Below are 6,316 nucleotides of genomic sequence, written 5' to 3' on the forward strand. Positions count from 1 at the left end.
AAATGATCTGTCAATAAAGGATAATGTTGGATCAGTGTTTAGATGTTTATGCGGTTTGGTTATTTGCCTTTTAGTTGAAAGTACACTGAGACAGGACATTTTTATTAGTGCTCTTAATAGTTTTTTTTCATATTAATGTAATTTTCTAATTAAATACAATCTATTTGTGTATGATTGTCAGTCCAAAGAGGGAGGGAGTAACAGAGGTATCTGTGTTTGACACGTCACTAGTCAAAGAGAATTACATTCTTGATAGGTGCCAACCTTCAATCCTGAAACAGTGACAATAACTGCAGTTCCTCTAAAGTGCACTTCAAGCTGGCTCCAAATATTATTCAGCCACAAAGACTCCAATTTTAAAACTTAACACCTTAACAGCAAAATTAAACAAATTGACATCCTAGTACAAAACAGTGGTTTTAGCCACTATAGCCATTTCCCTCATCGTGACAGCTGTATGTTGGGGGGTGGGGGTGGAGTGTCATTGTATCAATTCAGGCTTAGAGCTGTGGTGGGCATACAATATACAATGACCAAACTGTTATTGTTGAGACTTTAACAGAATTGACCAAGTTCTTCTTTAATAAGTTGCTGTTGTTGTCAAATTATGTGTTTTTTCATTAATGTTAATTTTTATAGAATGTTGGGTTGGTTTTTTTTTTCAAGACAGTCAGTTTAGTTTGAGCTAGTTTCCACAATTGGTTTCCTTGTTGTCCCTTTTTTAAAAAAATTTTTATAATAAAGTTGAGGGTGGTATTTGTGAAGGGTGGAAGTTCAACACAGACATTACAATCCAAACTCAACACTTTATGTCATTTAGATATAATACTTACAAGAGTCACCAGAGTTGATGTTCAGCCAAACATTCATCCATGGCCCAGAGCAGTTCAAACGTCAGTGGCATTCAGGAAATGTGTTTTTTCACCCCTACCCTACTCCTAAACTTGAATTACTTATAAAACAAAAAGACAGTATTATAAACATGGGTGCGTAGTAGTCAGTAATAAATTGGATATTGCCACAAATTTGTATAACATTAAATAGTGATCAACTGAAAATTTTAACAGACTTATAGACACTTTCAAGCCAGAGTGAAATATGGGACTATTTAAGGTGACCTTAAATAAACGGGCACTGCTTGTAGTTATGCCAGTATTTTTACCTTTTGTGATATATTTATAATTTCTCTATTTGTTGTATTCAGAAGATTTACACTTTACAATTTTCCTTCAAAGTGGAGTTAATATTGACTTGAAGTTTTGTAATTCGCACATTTTTGTAAACCCCCGGATTTGAAGTTTAAAGTCTGCACTTTAATTTAACCTTAATTGTTTAATTTAAAATCTACTGTGGTGTTGTACAAAAGGAAAACTGCAAAAATGTGCCTTTGTCCAAAACATTATCAGCATAAATGTACCAGATGCTTTTTGAGCTGACATTTTCTACCATTCAAAAAGACGACAATTGGGCATTTCCTCTTTATTAAATTTCATTTGATTTATACACATACACTCGACACTATATAGTATTGTTTCAGTATTGTTTCTTCTTTTTTTAAAGTCTTTAATTTTTTGGACAAAACATTCTGTTAGAATTACTATTTTTTTGTTTGATTTTAGTTAATTATAATAATTATAATAACTACGGATCAAGAAGGAAATAATGAAGTGAGGACCTTTGTTTAGACTTTCCTTCTATGCTACTTCTTTTGTTACTATAAAACATACATTACCAGTACTGTCTTTACCTACAGTAGAGTCAGTACTTTCTCTGCTGGTCTGACGTCATGTCATGTACTGCTCATGTCCATCATTGCTGCCGCTTGTGTCGTAACTAGAGACTGAGTTAACTGAGCTGAGTGTAGGCTCAAGGTCAAGTTTGATTTCCTTTTTGGTAACTGTGGTTTGGCATTAGATGTTGCATGCAACATAATCACTATGTGAAGGAAATGGAAAGTGCAGAGCACTTCTCTGTCAGTCCCATCAGAGCTGTGCTGCTTTGAGGCGATTCCATTTTATTTTGGATGCTGAAGCCGATCATGGTTCTCCTGTGGATGATCCTTTTGGTGGTTCTGCTCTGTACAGAGGCCGTGAACATAAAGGCCAAAGGGGAGCTGGGAACAAATGTCACTCTAACCTGTACCAACAGGAGTTCAGACATACACTGGTATATGGAGATCCACAGTCAGCTCAGAGGATGTATTGGCCGCAGTTTTTCTCCGACAGACTCTACTTACTGCTCTCCTGATTTTGAAACCAAATTTTTAATCTTGGGAAACAGACTCATAATAAAAAACTTCACAACAGAGGACTGATGGCTTTACTTCTGTGGCAGGAAGAGAAATGGCAGCATTCATTTCATGGACACTTTTCACTTCGTGTCAAGTATGTATCTCAGTTTTGCTTGACCTTATCACGGTTTTAGGGATTTGTTTGGAAGTTTGAAGTTGTTTATCCTTTATTATTTGGTATTTTGTTTTGTTTGTTTGTTTGTTTTTTATTGCTGTGGATTATATTATTATTGTTGTTGCTGTTGTTTTGTTGCTGTGATAGGGTTACTGGGTACCTGGCTCTGGGTCCCACCCCGGAGCCAGGCCTGCCATGACCCACAGGACTGTTGGGCTGTTCTCCGGCTTGCAGCCTGTATGTATTTATATTTTTTTCTCTGGTTGACGACAAGGATGTATCCCTGAACCCTCAGGTTGACGAATGGGTCCTGAATGTTGTTTGTTTTCAGAAGGTGTGAAGGTGCTCATAAGTGCACACAGGACGAGGACATCCTAGGTTGCAGACTGATGATTGATTTTGCAATTTCATCATCAGATTTACAGCTGTGTGTTTTCTATACCTGCATAAAGAGAGGAGCTGAATTGTCATCCTCTTCTGTCATCAGGTGGTTGTGGTGGACAGGTCTGGCATGCTCTATTCACACAGAGTACACTGCAAGTGGGGCACTGCTAAGTTCAACTAAGGATATAGTTGGGTGGTGTAATGAATAATTTCAACACTTCTTCAATTACATTAACAGGTAGAGTCTGGAGATGAGGGGGACTACTTGCACAACAAGCTCACTGAGATAGTTCGAACCTCCTCGGTGGGAGGGCCCATAGGGTGGATGATAATTACCCTGAATTCCATCCTAGATGTTGTAGCCCTGTCTTGGTTGACTTTCCTTTACAATGTCACATGAAGACAGTTCTTCTGGACTGGGGTTATGGGAAAGGAGAATTTATTAATTAGTCCAAACTTGGATTAAGGTTTTCGTATTGGTCATGGAACGCTCGACCAACCTGTTATCCTGTCACAGGCTGGGTCTCTGACTCGGCATTGAGAATTTTATTTTGTATTGTTGAGACTTTCATGTTAGGTTTGTGATTATAGTTTGTGTGTTATTCTTATTTAGGTTTTAGTTGAGGTTAAGGTTAGCCATTATTTAGCATCTGTCTCCTTGTTTTTCTGTTTGGTTTCATTTCTTGTCTGTCAGGTGTTTCAGGTCTGGTAAGCTGGTGTTGTCGTGTCTAAGTCTCCATGCTTGCTGTTTTACTTTGAAGAGGTCTTGTGTTCTGTGTTCATTATTTTAGTTCCACTTTCTCCTCTGGTGTCATCATGTTAATTTGTGTCAGCTGTTTGCACATGTGTTTCCCTCCCCCTCATAATCACATCATCATATCTGTAACATGCAACTTCTTTCGGTGCTTTGCTACTGGAAACTGAATTTCCCGGAGGAACCCACCCGAGGGATTAATAAAGTTTCATCTAATCTAATCTAATCTAATCTAATCTAATCTAATCTAATCTAATCTAATCTAATCTAATCTAATCACCTTGTGTGTATTTAATCTGTGTGTTTCCATTTGTTCCTCATGACGTCGTCTGTGTATCTTCTCCTCATCATAGAACTCAGCCAGTTCAGAGTCGTCACAGTGTCTTAGTTGAGTTTCAAGTAGTAGTTTCACAGTCTATTTTTTTTCCGCTTTGATTAATGTTCCACGTATATCAGCCGAAATAAAGGCTCGCCTTTTGTTGGAGTTAATTCCGTCTGCTCGCCTGTGTCCGCACCTGGGTCCTCCAAACACACTCCCAACATATCCTCTCACGGATATTCAGGGTTCATGGGAATATACATGTCTTTTGTGACCCGGAGAAAACATTTTCCTTCAAGGACAGGTGATCCAAACCACTGTTGTTCACGGCTCCAGATTAATTCGCTGAGTTCGTCTGTGTTGTATCTGGGGGTGGAAGGTGGAAGACAAGCTCACTTGAGCCCCTAGAGCTGAACATAAAGCTTTTCATACATGTGATGCATGCTGGACAGTTACAAACCAGTGGTTTGTCGTGCTGAGCAATTGAGGTTAGAAAAATAGAAGGTAAGATGAAATAGAGATCCTTAGAAAACTGATCAGCAAAAGTAAGTATGAGTGTATTTCCAGTGGAATGACACAGAGATAGATCCAGAGTTGCTATATATGCGACCAAGGCTGGATAGGAATTGCTAGGGACTTTTGGGGCCTTAATAGCCAAGCTGGGAATAAGTGGGATGCCACATTATGGGCACAAATTGAACATAAAGAATATGTAGAAAATGAATATAAATATGAAATGAATAAGGGAGGGGGGCCACCAAAACACTTTTTGAGTCATGGAGGATCTTGTCTTTATTTTCCACAAAGAAAAAGACAGTGTTTATAGGGGAGGTAGATGGATGTGTGGATTATTCCTGCAGCTGGAGTTTGAGATATATTTCACTGTGAGAAATGAAGTGATCGCTGGTGATCGCTGCTGTGTCCATCACTTGTCTTCAGACAATTTGCCTTAAAGGTTTTATAAGTTTAACTTGACACTCATCCACATCATCATTGGTCACTTTACTCATTATCACGATGTTGCCATATTTTCATGGTCTTCCACTATCTCTGGTCTCTATATTACTACACCTGTGTGTGTGGCCCTTATCGTTTCAGTTTTTTGCAACAAAACTATTTTGTACATGGCAGTGTCTGTGCAAGTTTTAGAAACATTATTTGATCAGTTTGTCTACTGAAGCTGTTAAAAAAGCAAACCAAAAATAATATTTTCTATTTTAAAGAAATGACTATTTCTTTATCATCTACATTTTTGTCTAATATTTGAGGATAAACGTTTGGGACTTCAAGTGTAAACTGTATGTGTTTACTTTATCACAGTTTCAGCTTTTCATCATCAACTTTTAAATTTCATCTTTGTCCTTTTTCAGATGCCACTCTGTCTGACAACAACAACCCACAGAACAACTGCATCCCGAGTCAGTTCTTCATTATCATCATCTCTGTCTTTGTTGCCACTGTCATCATTCTAATAATGGGTCAGTGTATAGATTTTGTTGTCAATAACTTTGAAAGACTTTATGATCTTAACAAGAAATATCCACAGCCAGATCCTTCAAATTCAAACCAAACATAGTGATTTACTTATCATATATATATTTGTACCAATTCAAATATTTACCTTTACATATAAAAGACACCACACTTAGGTTTATTTTATTTTTAGAATTTGTCTTTTAACTTTCAGTTTAGTTTCAGTTAGTTTCCAGAGAGTTTTTGGTCTGTATAATTTTTATTGTTTGAAAATGTTCTGTCTTGTTTTTATATTGTAAATATATAAATAAGCTTTTGTTTTCAGTTATACAATTTCAGTTATACAATTCAGGGTTTTAGTTTGTCCATACTTCTGAAAAGATGTCCTTTAAGTTCTAGTTTTTATTTTAGTTCAAAATTTTCACTTTTATCTTTTTAGTTTAATATTCGTTGATGGTAATGAACTTTAATTTGCTGCTGATTGGATGCACAACACTGTTAGGAGTTTCACTTCTAGAGCAAAGCGTTTTCATTCATTAATCATAAGACTGCTTATGAAGCTGTGAGTTTGGAGGTAAAGTGACTTAGAGATCTGTTGACAGGTGGGGTTTTCACACTGCTGTGCTTGAGGAAGAAAAACAGCAGCACACAGCTGGATGATCCGTCGAATCACATCTATGAGAATTCTATAACACTGTAGCTGAGCAGGTAAGCAAACCAATGCTGATTCTTCAGTTTAATTTTTAACTCAGTTTTATTCATATTATGCCAAATCACAACAACGGCTGCCTCAAGGCACTCATAATATTGTAATATAAAGCAGCGGTCCCCAACCTTTTTTGCGCCACGGACCAGTTTATGCCCGACAATATTTTCACAGACCAGCCTTTAAGGTGTCGTGGATAAATACAACAAAATAAAACTAGTACTGAAAAAAAAAGAAGATTTATTCATAGCACACGTGAAAAGACCCAGGAAAAC

The sequence above is a fragment of the Mchenga conophoros genome, linkage group LG23, assembly GCF_057382185.1.
Source record: "Mchenga conophoros isolate Kocher_MC1m ecotype Shallow Benthic linkage group LG23, M_conophoros_male_GT1.1, whole genome shotgun sequence".
Lineage (NCBI taxonomy): Eukaryota > Metazoa > Chordata > Actinopteri > Cichliformes > Cichlidae > Mchenga > Mchenga conophoros.